At 43.7% G+C, this 14,995-nt stretch overlaps 1 protein-coding gene across 5 annotated transcripts in view; it reads left to right on the top strand.

Annotated features, from left to right (window-relative positions):
• Window positions 1-14,995, top strand: part of LOC126278045 (receptor expression-enhancing protein 1) — a 628,988-nt gene that overhangs the window by 21,519 nt on the left and 592,474 nt on the right. The window lies entirely within an intron of this gene.

The raw sequence follows: 14,995 nt of genomic DNA, 5'->3' as shown, positions 1-14,995 counted from the left end.
TGGAATGGACAGTTCGTAAATTATCAAAACTAGGCCGTTTCACCCGTAATAAATGGGTGTACTTAGTAATATTAGACATATACCTAGCTAATGTAAGGCTATCAGCAACCCGAAGATTGGTTTGAACACTACAGTGCTCTACTAGTTGTGGCCCTATTGAGGGAGGTGGTGTGCCACAGCCTCCCTCCGACCTCTGAAATGTCGTAGGGAGACCTACAATATAATATGGACTCCAAAATATGGTGCAACTTAGTATTTTTCACATTAACAAACACTGCCAGAGGTGAAAGAAGTGCTGACAGAAAAAAGTCTTTGGGGTAAACTTTCCAATCGATATGAAATGAAACGGCGATGTAGCTTTTATAGTAGTAGGGACATGAAGCGGATTGCTTATCTTTGGGGCTATTGAGGGGGAACGACAGGCTGAAGGTCGAAAAAACTCGAAACTTTTTTATTATTGAAGAATTATTATCCAAAATATTACACACGAACTCAAAAAAGTAAAATTCTGTGAGCATTTGAAGCTGTGCATGAACGGTACGCCTTGGCGTTGGAGAACCGATTCCGCGCTCATGCTCCCTTCGTTGCGTCTGCGAGATGTTTAGGGCTGATTCCAGGGGAGTAAAAGTGATTTGCTGGAGCGTTGTTTGGGCAGTTTTACTCAAAATGTGGACGAAAGTTTCAATAGTCCTATTTGGAAATACGCTCCAAAAATAACATCGAGCCGAATCGAAATTGTCAACATTGCTTCAAATTTAGCCGTACTGTATTAATGCACGTGGCAAATGCCCTTCAAATCCAAATCGGTGGTGAAATGCGTCCAGTCTGTGAAGATAGAGACGCCAGAGGCGATGCACTCGGCAACGAAAAGGGTTTTGAGGACGAAAATGAGGGCTTATCAAGTCAAAGTAGCAGAAAGTGACCGTCCAATAGGCAGGACGATAATTATTGTGGACCAGGCATCGATCGAAGAAATGGAAATGTCGTGTGACTAGGACCTCCCGTCGATGATATCACGTAAGTTTCAAGCTTTGACCTTTTTTTTATATGATAAGTAGCCTACTTTTCAAACCGTAAACGAGTTTTCTGAAAACTATGTTTCTCGGCATGGTAGTCGTCGCCCATGCTACAATTTTCATCCGATTTTAATGAACTTTGGTCTCCCTTGTAGCAAACTAAATTCTCTTCAGTCCTTCGTAGCCAGTTTTTTGTGTTGATATCTAGTATTTTTCGTCCAAAAAAAGGGGGTTCAAAAATTGTCATTTTTAAATACCTGTAGTTTCGTTTTTTTTTTTACGAATTCCTACAATGAACTAAAATTACATATTTAAGGATCAGGGTGACATGTTCATTTCAAGTTTCAGATAACCTGAACCGGAGTTACAGGGACAACCGTCGATCTACTTCCTTTCAGAGCTGCCTCGGAAAAATCCCAATTACACAGTGAAAATATTAATATTTTTCAATAGAAACAGACAATAAAAACTTCAATGTAGGCCTATGCTTTATTCATTACAACAAACCCCATTTGTCTACTACATTCCAGAAGGGAGAGAAAAAATCCTGAATTTGAGCAATATTTTCGTCCGTCACTCTGTCGTTCCCCATAAGAAAGAAGTAAAGTAAATTTGTGTACGGACCCACGCCTTGTAGAATTCACGTACGATTCATCATTGTGTCTTAATCATATGCTGAGGATTCTGAGCTTGCTGAAACGAGATAATTAAAAGAAAAATAAAGCCAATGATGAGGTTTCTTTGGTCATTGGGGAGTGCTGTAAACAACAATAAAAGATTTTACGAGGTAGCTCTAGATCACGTGAAGAGCGATGGTTGGTTGGCGAGTGCAGATGCAGATGTAGTCCGTGGTGATGCAAACTCTCGAGCTTCTGCGGACACTAAAGTTTCCAACAACGGAAAAATGAGAAAAATAATGGATGGGAGATAGATGAATGCAACAAGAGTAGTAATGAGAAAATTTATGGAAGGTGTATCGACGAAACGGTGGTTGAACTATAAGGGCCGATCAAAAAGAAACGATCCGGAGTCTGGAATGCGCAAACCGGTGACAAGAGGGTAATATCGTGGCGTGTGTAACGAGGTGTGGTTCCAACTAGAGCGTGGAAGTTCACAGCCCGTCGCTAGAGGGCACGCGTGCAAGTCGTGACTATACAGACCTAGCAGCAGCATGCATCAATCGTCCAACACTGCCAGTCGCATTGCAAACAGTGACATGGGGGCGTCAAAAGAAGAGCAAAGAAGTATTGTTCGTTTTCTGACAGCGGAAGGAGTAGGAAGGACGGACATTTATCGACGAATGTCACAAGTGTACAGCGAACACTGCATGTCTCCAAATGGTCAAGGTGTGGCACCAGCGCTTCAGGGAAGGACGAGTGTCATTAGCTGACGATGCACGGTCTGGAGCACCACACTGCATAACTGATGACGTCGTGCAGCTGGTGGATGCACTCATTACCCAGGATCGCCGAGTGACTGTGAAAGCCATAGCCGCCGTGGTCAGATTGAGCGTCGCGATTATTCACACCATCATGAAGGAACGACTGCACATGCACAAAGTGGGTGCTCAGTGGGTGCCCCACAGTCTTCAACCACACCAGGAAGCATGTCGAATGCCTCCCCGTCTTGCTCATCTGCAGCACTATGCTCGGGAGGGGTATGCGTTCTTGTTGGCTGGAGATGAGTCATGGTGTCATCACTTTGAACCAGAATCAAAACGACAAAGTCTTCACTGGAAGCATCCAGAGTCACCAACATCAAAAACAGCCAAGGCCATCGACATGAATGCAGGAAAGGTTATGCTGATGTTCTTCTTTAGCCAAGATGGCCTCCTTCACTTCCTACAGTACGGGACAACAGTGAATGCCCAGCATTACTCGCAAACCTTGACCACCCTTCGCCAAGCTATCAAATCAAAACGACCAGGCAATCTCACCCGTGGGGTCATTCTGCTCTATGACAATGCAAAGCCTTATACTGCCAACACAGTTGCTGCGCTCCTGCAAAAATTCAAAAGGAAGGTTCTTGGCCACCCTCCATACAGTCCGGATATCTCTCGCTGTCATTACGCCGTTGTTGATCCCTTTAGAAAGGCTCTGAGGGGCAGACGATTCACCTCAGACGACGACGTCCAGCTGTACGTGTGGGACTGGTTAACATCGCAGCCCCGGAAATTTTATGAGACAGCCATTCACCGCCTTGTGTCACAGTAGGACACTGTCTCAGCCGCCAGGGGCAATACTTCTAAATACAGGTACTGGTTTCTGCCTCCAGCTCGTGTTTTTTTTTTTTCTTCGATTGCCCCATATACTTGGGAGACCTTTACACAGTGAGTAAGGATTAATAGGTTTAATGTTACATTGTCTCCATAAAGATGAAAAGGAGATACGAATACAGGAAACAGAAGTAACAGAGAGAAACGCTTTTCAGAATAAAATGTTTCGTTAACCACAGTACATACAGAGAATAGGAAAAAGTCAGGGCCAGAATAGCCAGAGAAAAGGCCATGACAGCACCGCGAAAAGATGATAAGATACTGGAAACACGGATAATGACAACCAAAGGAGACCAACTGATGAGAACCGTGATCTGCTTTGGTCAGCTCTCCTTCAGGAAGAGCTAGGAAAATTGTTATAGGAGAAAGGCATTGTTAGTAAAGAGGAGCGGTGGAAGACATTGACTGAGCGAGAGGCAATCATAAAAATTGCGGCTTTTCTGGGGTGAGAGGGAAATAGAGGGACTAAATATACATTTTTAAGGAATGTATTTTCAAGCGTGTTAGATATAAGTCATAACGCTAAGAACAAACAACAAATGATCCATTAACCATGTAATGTCAATTACGACAGGTTCTCTTCAGCGGTTGTCAAATGTTGGTGAAGTTTTCAGTGAAGTGATAGTAACGATCTGCTTTTCTACTCAGCAATTTTGCAGGTGGCTCATCTGACTCACAAAAACTGTAGGACAAAATATCTGCCTTTCCTTCAACTAATTTTATATGGTCCTTTCACTTTAGCTCGCTTTGACGATTACCGCTACTTATTTTGCTGTTGTTACTGCGTCAAGTAATGTCAGTCTGTTGTAGAATTATGGAACATATTTTATGCTCAAGAGCTGTGACGTCTTTGGAGAACGAAAATCTCCTCCATAAAAATCAACATGTACTCGTATTTCGCAAACAGAGATCTTGCAAAACACTTCGTTCAGTTCCTCTGAGTGATCCACAGCGCTAAAGCAAAGGCTCTCAGGTAGATGCCCTGTTCCTTGACTTCAGGAGGCACCGTTCAGCGCTGCCGGGTAGTGAAAAAATACGAGCTTACCTACTATCTGACCAGATTTTCGACTGAGTCAAGATTTCTTTGCGGATAGAACTCTAAACATCGCTATTAACGGCACAAAATCTACAGGTGAAAAGGTAATTCCCAAAGAACTCTAAGGAAGTGTGATACAAGCGTCACACTTCACGGTGTACGAGAATATGTACTCGTAAATCATCTAGCAGAAAGCGTCGGGAGCTCTTTGAGACTGTTCGCAAATGATGCGGTTGTCTGTAAGAAAGTAGCAGTGCCAGAAAACAGTATCCACATACAGAATCACCTGAAGAGGATAGATAAATGGTGCAGTTGGTCAAGAACGTAAATAAATGTAACATATTGCGCATACATACGAAAAGAAATCCACTACACCACGACTACACTATCGATGACAAATTCCTGGAAACAGTATACACCGTAAAATATCTATAAATAACTATCCAGAGTGACCTTAAGTGGAATGCTCACATTAAACAAATAGTAGGCAATGCAGACATCAGGCTGAGGTTCATAGGAAAGGTCTTGAGTAAATGTACGTCATCCACAAAGGAAGTGGCTTATAAGGCACTTCATTGGCCGAGTCTTGAGTATTGTTCATCAGTCTGGGATCCTTACCATAGAAGAGATAGAGAAGATCCAACGAAAAGCGACATGTTTCATCACGGGATCGTTTAGTCGGTGCGAGGACGTTACAGAGATACCCAGCAAACTCAAGTGGCGGAAGTTACAAGAGAGGTGTTGTACAACAGGACGAGACTTACTTTCGAAATTTCGAGAGAGCACTTTCCTGGAAGAGTCGGACAACATGTTACATGCTCCCACATACATCTCGCGAAAAGACCACGCGAGATGATTCGACGAATTATAGGTAATACAGAATGGATCTTTCTGCCTAATTACGCAGAGTATATATTGTATTTATTTACATCGAGAGTCAACTGCCACTAACTACATTAATTGTCAATCCCGTGCACGTCTTCCTGCATTTCCCTACCCTAGAAACATCATCTCCGGTGAACAGCATGCTGCCATATTACACATTAAAGTAAACTAGTCGCACATCATAGCGAGAGATCGTAGGCGTGATCTGTGCAACATACAAATAAGTAACTACACAACATCACAAAGATTATACACTGAAGTGAACAGTAGTGGTGCACAGAGCTTAATTGGTATTTTCTCATCCACTACATCCTCACTTTGTCCATGCAGTGTCACTGGAATATTCTGGACGAGGAGTATGATGCGGTCCAGTACCGATCTGCGTCATGCTGATTAGGACCCCCAGAGCATTCCAGCGAGTCAGGTGCTCGCTGGGTGTCTTCATCCAACAACAACAGCTCATTGTCCTGCTCCAACAAGCTGACCACGTGCGCGACAGGGTCCCATGGGGCTGTCGCTGCTGCGGGTCCCAACGGCCTGGGACATGTCGCTGCTGTAGATCCCGACTGGCTAGAGGACGTCACATCCACTGATGAGCAAAGAAGAAAAACCATTACACGCGATGATAGAAGGAATTTTATGTCTGGCTGGAGTGACAAACGTAAGTTGGAATTGGTAGCAAGACGTGACCGGGGTGTGGCGCAAGATTAGATGGCCGAGAAAAAGATTAGTCTCAAAGTAAGGCGCCAGCGATCAGGAAGATTACTTATCTTTATTCTCCACACTGAAGCAGGCACCGTCTATTGTTTCTCATGGCAAGCAGCTACGTAATTAAGTTCACAATACAATTCACAAGTTCACAGTGGAATCCAAATCGTAACTAAGTTCTAAGCCCAAGATTGTCATATAAGATCTATCCAATAACACTTCGATATTAACACAGCTAGCGAGCCAGAGCGAGTGGCCGTGGCGTCAAGTCTGTGCTCCCGTTATATCTTGTGGCCATAGAGGGAGGTGCAGGCAAGAACTATTGAATGGCGCGACGTCTTCAGCCGGAGATAACGCCATGAACCTCCGGCGGCCGCGACGTGAAGCTAAGACCGACCACCGCGCATGTGCGGCCGGGCTGAGTGACGGCAGGGCGCGCGTGATTCGGTTAGGTCCGCGGACATAGTAAGGAGAAAGACTCATCTTCCTCATGCAACATTAAGCAACGGGAATTTACTCTCCCTCAGCTTCTTCCTATTCAGCTGCTGCTGCAGCTGGGCGGTGCTGGAAGATCGCGGTTGGCTCTTCATTCTAACTGCGATTGAGGCTGCGGAACTGCTGGGCCCTCTTTATATCCCTGATGTGATTGGATGCTGCATTCCTGTTGGCTGTAGCCAATTTCAAGCAACTCTGGTGGTATAACTGTGTTGGGGAGTGCACTGGGGGTTTCCTTCCAGAAGGACTGTGGTTTGAGTCTTGGAAAGGGCACCACCATTTTGTATTTCCCTCTAATTTCTGTGGAAGGGGTTGGGGCTGGAACGTCAGGACAGCCCTGGGACGCAGAAATTCTCACGTGTTTTGAAACTTCCGTGAAAATTCGAAATACCCGCCAAAATTCGAAATTTCCCCAAAATTGAAATTGGCCTAACATTCGAAATTTCCCCCCCCCCCAAAAAAAAATTCGAAATTCTGCCTATGGGGTAGGTGGGGGACAGGGGGGGGGGGGACGGTCGGGGACCCACGCGCCGGCTGAGGAAAACACGTCATGTGGGGGTAGGATAATTAATTGATCATTAATTAATTTGATGGCAAATTAATATATAAAAATTTTGGTCTGAGCCACCTTACCCCACTACCAACATTTTCTGTGTGATTATTGGAATTTAATATGTTCATAATTGTAGTCCTTAGGTGTTTAGTTGAACAGATAGCCTTTAGATATGGATGATATATTCTGTAACTGAAATTTAATGAATTCCTTTTAGTAGTCTTGTGAATGGCACGACACTTTTCATTAGTTAGTGAACTGCCACTTTTTGCACCGCAAACATCTTGTTCAAATCATTTTGCAATTGGTTTTGATCTTTTGATGACTTTACTAGTTTCTAATGTTTGACATTATTGCTCAGGTTTCCTAATTATATCAGTAACACCACAGTGCTAGCGGTACTATAACTGTGTCATAACGTCTACTTTAAGAAGCCGCAGACGGTGAGCGTGCTGAAATGTGTTCTTACACCAGTGCACGTAGATACTGGGGTGTTTTGCGACACCCTCCTTATAAAGTCGTTTTGCCGAGCCTACAACAAGAGCCATCCACTTTCCCAGATGGAACTGTGGTATAGCAATTCTTTAGGTTGGAGGTCAAATGGACGACTCCCTTGTAGTATCACATTCAAGATGGTGGGCAGACACTTATTGTTACTATCTTCACCATAAGAATAATAAACGCGAAGACTTGTTTTCTTCCCTTACCTTCCCTCTGTCGTTTTCTTCCCTTACTTTTGCTTTATCACTCGTATTCTGTAATATTGTAGGGCAACTCTGGGCACTCACCAGGAACATTCGTAGTCCAGAAAAGGGCGGTGTGACTGATCTTTGGTATCAGTTCAGGAATGTTTTGCAGGAAGTTCTTCAGGTGACCATCCCTGTACATATACGCCACCGTGGGATTTGTTATTGACAGTATCGACTAATTCGGTAGAAACTGCAACATTCATTGAGATAACGCTAGCTGAAAGACCATTTGCCCTTGGATAACACCTCATTAAGGATTGTAGAAAAAGATTTGCACTGTGCAGCAGATTTCCTCTCCAGTAGGTTTCCAGCAGAACTGAAAAAATTGAGTAATAAACTCATATTATTCAAATCCAACTTAAAATATTTCCTTGTGGTACAATCCTTCTAATTTTCACATGAATCGCCTGATTAGAAATGGCTTCTCCGTCAATGAATGCCCTTTTATACATTGTGTACGCGATAATACCGCCATCTGTATGTGTGCATATCGCTGTCCCATGACTTTTGTCGCCTCGGTATATAGTCATCACTATATTCATCATTTTGTTTTGCAGCTCCTTATATTGACCGTGTTTGCAGTTAAAATTGTTGGATATGAGATCCGGCAGTTATGCAAAACAGTGATGCCCAAACATGTTTCGGCACCACTGTCCCATCATCAGTGGGTTTTCGTTTTTATGTATTCTGCAATGTGAACCTGTCTGTTAAGTGATTATAAAATTATGTACATCTTTAGTTCAAACAACACATCGTTTCTTTTTGTAAATAAATACCTTTACATTTTGTGTCCATGAATTTTCTGGCTCACTTGTGTGTTAATTACTACACGTAGCTTGTTATCTGCAACGAAACGATGTTGATGAGAAAGTTTTTTGCTGGGAGTTAACCTATCTTATAGAATGTAATTTAACTTGTCGCGATGTTTTCGCGCCTACATTCGTTTTTTACTCAAGTTTTCGTGTGGCAAGCACCTCCATTTTGCTCCGCATCATGCTGAGGTGTTGTGATGCACACGTAACTGTAACAAGTATTTTCCACAAATAATGTAGTACAAATACCTTTCACCTCACCAAAACACAGTGTTGTTGTGGTTTGTTATGTGTCCCAGTCCAGTCAGTGTTCATTTGTTAAACAGAGAGTTTGGCGCCAAATTAGAATTCTGTTTGCATTTTATCTTTGTATGTGTGTTTTCTGTGCGCTTCTTACCTGTGTGTATTGTCTTTTATGTGGTATTCCTTTTGTGTGTAAATGGTGTGCCTTTGCAGATTTTAGTGTATCTTTTTTTCCCCTCCCTCCCTCCCGCTCTCTCTCTCTCTCTCTCTCTCTCTCTCTTTCTCTCTTTCTCTCTCTCACTCTGTGTGTGTGTGTGTGTGTGTGTGTGTGTGTGTGTGTAGACTTCATCTGTTTGTGCTGTTTTTATATGTAAAGCTCCTTTAATGTCTTAAATAGTGTGCCCTTGCAGAATGTAGTGTATTCATTTAAGACCTGTTTTCCTTCTGCTGTTGCCTTCTGTATATAGAAGTTTTCCTCAGTGGTCAATTTTCTGTATGGGCTGTGGCTGGGTTTTAGTATTCTTAAGTCTGTTTCTATTGTGGTTGGGTGGTGATTATTGGCTACAAGATGGTCAGCAAATGTGCTATGGGAGCTGTTGCTTTTTAAAGCTCTGAGATGTTCTGAATATCTTGCACACCAAATGTAAAGGTATTCACAAAAAGAAGCGATCTGTGGTTTGAGCTAAAGGTGTACATAATTTTATAATCATTTAACAAAAATGTTCACATTGAAGAATAAATAAAGACGAAAACCCACTGATAATGGCACAGTGGTGCCGAAACATGTTTGGGTACTGAGAAAAAACGGTGTTTTGCATAACTGGCGGACCTCACATCCAACAAGTCATCACTATGTTTTTTGTGTTTCATGCATAAAGTTTATAAATTTCCTGATCATCATTACGTAATCTATGTACTAGTCTTCACTTAAAACTTCAGAGCTGGCAGACCATGGTCGAGATGTAAAAGTTTCCCCCAACATTTTGTCGCCTGCAGTGGGGGAAATGCTTGGAAGTGATGCGGCGAACTGCAATCGGAATTCGAGGGAGCGTGGAATATTCAGCCAGTGTAGAAGAACCACAGCCCATCACGTCACGCTAGCTACGAGACTATCTGGTAGAGTCACCGTTCTGGATTGAAAGTAATCGATCGCCATTCTGTCGGTGCAAATTCGACACCTATATTCTATCTAATTTGACACCGTCTTCATTCCTGTTAAATTTATTATGGTGTTGGTAAGTCTCAACAACCTCTCCGTGCATGCAAGCATGATAATGCGTTGTTTTCGATATGATGCTCGTCTCATTGGATTTTACTTCATGATTGCCCTCTTGGTATACACATGTTCTGCTACGGCCTGTTTAAACTAGACAGTAAAGCCTCTTAAAGACATGTGTTAACACTTCTTTTTGTGGTACCAGTATGTACTAGTCCTCAATTATAAGGAATTTAATATGTTGTTGTATGATTCATGTATGATTCATTCCATCACAATGTTCAAGGGTGATTCAAATGAAAACCTTAAAAGTGCTATAATATTTTTAATTGTAACAGTGAACAAAAAACTTACATGCTATGTTTCGTCGTAGTCTCCCTGACATTGAATGCACGTATTCCACCACTTCGAAAGTGCACACATACCAAGATAAAAGAATCGTGTGTGTAGACGGTTGTACACTGGGGTTTTCACTTCTTCGTCACTTCCGAAATGCCCTCCTCCCGTGACTTCTTTGAGTGAGATGAAAGGCGTTAGGAGCGAGATCTGGTGAATAAGGAGCACGTACCAGACACTCAGATTCAAGTTGCTGAATGGTCTCAATTGTCACGGGCTGCATGCAGTCGGGCATTGTCTCGCTGTAGTACTCCTGAACTCTGAAGTCCTCGTTGTTTACTACTCATTGCAGGACGAAGTCGATTTTTCAGCATGTTTCGATATGAAGTACCACTTACCATCACTCCCTCGTCCATGTAGTGTTCCGAAATTATACCATTTGAATCCCAGAAGAGAATGAGTATGGCACTTCCAGCAGACGTTTGAGTACATAAGTTTTTTGATTTTTGTGATGAACTTTGGTGCCACAGCTTGCTTGATCTTTTTGTTTCTGGTTGATGATAGTGGACCCAAATCTCATTGCCTGTAACAATTTTTCACAGAAATGTGTCACGTTTAACATGGAAATGATGCAAAAGTTCTTCTCAGGCATCGACGCGCTGGTCTTTCAATTCGGCAGTCAATTGTCATTGTACCCATCTTGCAGACACCTTATAGAAGTTCATTAGCTAGTGAACAGTATTCTGCAGTGCACTGATACTAATCTTCAAACTTGTTGCTATTTTATTTAGGGTTACGTGTTTGTTCTCCTTTACAAGCTCCTCCTCTAATGTAATGTTCTCGTCCGCCACTCCGTGATGAGCCTACCCTGGTCTTGGGGCACCCCCCCCCCCCACCCCCCCACACACAGGAGTTACACCGGTTTTAAACTCCCTACACCACTCGTACACTTACTGCAACGACAAACACGAATCACCGTACTGTGTTGTCATTCTGCGATGAATTTCGATTGGTTTGGCACATTTACTAAATCACACAAGAAAAGGCATCACATGTCGCTGCTCAATCGCGGTGCATGTTGACAGTGGGGCGGTCATCTTGATATGGAGGCTACTGCCTTCTCCTTCATTGCAGCATCTCATTGTCACCTGTTGGTCACTTTCTGGACCTCAATGAAAATTACTGCCATCTACCAACTCCATCACTCAACTTTTATGGAACTCTTAAGGTTTTAATCTGAAACAGTCTCGTAACGTTGGCTCACTTGACCCCACGGAACCCAATAAATAAATAACAGATAGTTGTGGCACACGGCTTTCCTGCCGTATGGTACATTGCGATTATGGTGACGAAAGTTGTGAGATTGGCTACAGTAAAGACGTGGACAGAAAGGGAAGCAGAGAGACTGCAGAGGTGTGCACCGCGCTGACGGACGTTGCTCGCGGCCGCTGACAGGCAGGCATTATCGCCACTCACGCACGAGCGCGGGCCCGGCTCGGCGCGCCAAGCGGTGAATTATTCGCGGCCGGTGCCAGCGCGACCTAGCTGCCCGGCGCGTTCGTATTCCGGCAGGGCGGCGCATTCTGATGCCGGTCGTCGCCGCCGCTCGCCCATTGTCCATGCGTGGCAGACGCACGCCGGGCCCTCGCCGCTCTGCTCCATGCGAAAGCGGCGTCCGATTACCGGCCACAGCCACTGATCCCGGCGCGGATCAAGGTCACCGTCGCTGCTGCCACCTGGCCGTCACAGAGGCGCAGAAAATTGTTACTCGTGACCTTCTCATTAAATATGTTGAGGTAATTGACTGAGAAATAAGAAATGGACTAAAATCGCTCAACAGCAGAAAGTCACTTCGATCGGCTGAGATACCTTCATAGTTTATGCGAACGAACTTGCTCTCCTTCTAGCAGCAGTTTGGCATAGATCTCTGGAGTGATTGGAGAAAGCGCAGCTCATTTCCGTTTTCAAGAAGAGTCATTGGACACATAGACGTAACTACACGCTCCATCGCTGTCGTCTGTCCTTTGTAGATTGATTGGGGATGATTTCTGCTCACGCTGTATGACGTTTTTCGGGAACGAAAATGTAAAATCAGCACTGATTCCTTAACCCAATGACATCATATTTAAATACCCTACTGGATTCTGTGACATCAGATTTAATACACATCTCCTGGTGCTGAAGAGCGGCAAGTCATTTGGCATGTCCCTTTTCATTTAATATGAGAATTACACTCTAATAGGGGGGTAATGTGGAGACAGAAAATTACTAAAATGGCTTATAAAAGAGAACTGGACTGTAGTGACTGCTTTCTGACGATGCTTGGGAACGCGATGCACATTGGGTCAGGGACAGCCGGCCGGAGTGGCCGACCGGTTCTAGGCGCTACAGTCTGGAACTGCGCTACCGCTACAGTCGCAGGTTCGAATCCTGCCTCGGGCATGGATGTGTGTGATGTCCTTAGGTTAGTTAGGTTTAAGTAGTTCTAAGTTCTAGGGACTGATGACCTCAGAAGTTAAGTCCTATAGTGCTCAGAGCCATTTTGATCAGGGACAGGCAAAGCAATGTCGCACATAAAGAAAAAAACGGCCCCGAACAGTCAGCAAACTACTGGCATTTGCACGGGGTAGGCAGTTGTCTCCGTGCTAGTTGCATCGCCAGGCGAGCCCCGGGGGACCACTGGTATTATTTGCTTATGACTTGTCTCCAGACTAGCGGCTGAGTAGTGCCGAGGAGAGGAAGTTTTATCAGCGGGACACGAGCTCTTTGCTGTGTTCTGAAGAGTGTCTTCAGCACATAACAGACTAGTGCTTTCCTAACGAAACACGACATGTCGCAAAATAAAGCCTAGCCTCGTGTGCAGTTTTTTGCTGTCTGAGGACCTCTGATTTGAGGCCACCTGGGGGAATGAAAACGCGTGATTGGTAAAAATGCTTGTGACGTCAGGAAGATGAATTACAGAGATAAGCTTTTTGGGAAAGCTGGATGGGTGGAAAAGTATAGAAATTTTAATACCATGCGTTTTTCTGGTAGGAACTTTTGCAGAAGAGCAGTCGTGCCATTGGCGGATGAGTGTTCTTATATAGCGATCGGTGGTCGTGGGAAGGAAAGAGCAGGTTGTACGGTTCGTTCGGGGATAGCAGGGAGTGCACGTGGAAGAGTTCGTCCAGAGTCGGAGACAACGGCGAATCTGGGAGTTCGTCTGACGTCCAGTGTTCGTATCGGCAGAACCGCGTCCCCCATCCCACACTTCAGGGAGACAGTTGGAATGGCAACACTCTGCACACCTCGTGCTGATAATTTACAGTGAGCATTATTAGCAGCACCCAACCTTAGGACACCCTCTGTCAGAATTTAGTGAGATCATTGCAGTTATCTGCCTGAAGTCCAGTAGTACTTTGGTAGATGCATGCGTCTCTCAGACCAACGGCCAGGCCAACAGTCACTGTGTTCGGCTAGTTAGAAGTCCACAGTTCATTTTTAGAAAGTCAGTTGCGTCTAAAGGGCAACTTCTGCAGCCTTTCAAGTAACTCTTGAGACTCAGTAGCTTCACTCGGTGTAATCTACTCAGTGCAGCTTTGTAATACTAACTGGGTTTGTTAGATAAGCAGATGTGTTTCATGCATGTGACGTAACTGAATAAATTAATATGTTCATTTAAAATTGGTTTGTGTTAACACCTTCAGTTAATCTCACGTTTTAACATTATGCAATTCTGCTTTAGGATCCACAGCTATGGCCATAAATTCTTCATCTTAGTTAATCCAGTCTTAAAACGTGTCCACCTGTTTTAATTAATTTTATGCTTCCGGGTAACCATTTGAAACACATGGGTGTTTTTCAGTGCGACCGTCTCATATGTCAGTAAGTTTGTTGGGTATGGTAGACCTCAAAACCGTCTTCTAAATGTGCAGCATCACCACCTTTTCACACTGCCATACACTTTCACGTCATTTTCCTCTTCAGTAGTTACGTTATTTTTCTTCTGATCAGGGGGTATCTAAATTGAGAAATACACAATTACAACAATGATAAATATCCTTTTTCCTCGAAAATTGGCAAGTTCCATTTTCTTGTAGTTTTTATGTTTTGCTGTAGGGTACTATTCGCATCTCATTATGTTGTGATGTTCAACGAAGGGCACCGCCACCGATCACAAATGATCAGCAGAGACATGTCCACCTTGTGTAAAATCAGGAAAAACAAACTTCAACTATTTTGCTGCGAAAATTAACAATCACTGCAGAATGTCCTCGATTTCTCTATATTAAGCAATTTCTTTCAGCTTGTTGAACAAATTAAACGGCCTGAGAGTGTCTCTCGCGTAGCGTTTGGAAATAAACTGTCATGCATATGTGTATTACTAACGTTTCAGACAATCTTTCATGCCACGTGTCGGAAAAAACACATTCCATCTACATTTGACAACAAAAACTATAATTCAAGAGGACATAGCTGTTTTGAACACTGTGGAAAGTCCCATTTTACCAATGTGATGCTATATCAGACTAGCATTTACGAAACAAATCGTGAGAGCCTGTCTCGCCCTGTGTAGGTGGGAGATTGAAATTTCGTTAAAAGATACGGCTGAAAAAAAGGAAACACGTCTCAAAAATGATTCTGTGGTACCCTATACATGTTCTCCACCCACCAGGTGGCAGATCGTTGATA

This window comes from Schistocerca gregaria, chromosome 6, assembly GCF_023897955.1.
Source record: "Schistocerca gregaria isolate iqSchGreg1 chromosome 6, iqSchGreg1.2, whole genome shotgun sequence".
NCBI lineage: Eukaryota > Metazoa > Arthropoda > Insecta > Orthoptera > Acrididae > Schistocerca > Schistocerca gregaria.
This window is presented reverse-complemented; position numbering and strand designations above follow the sequence as displayed.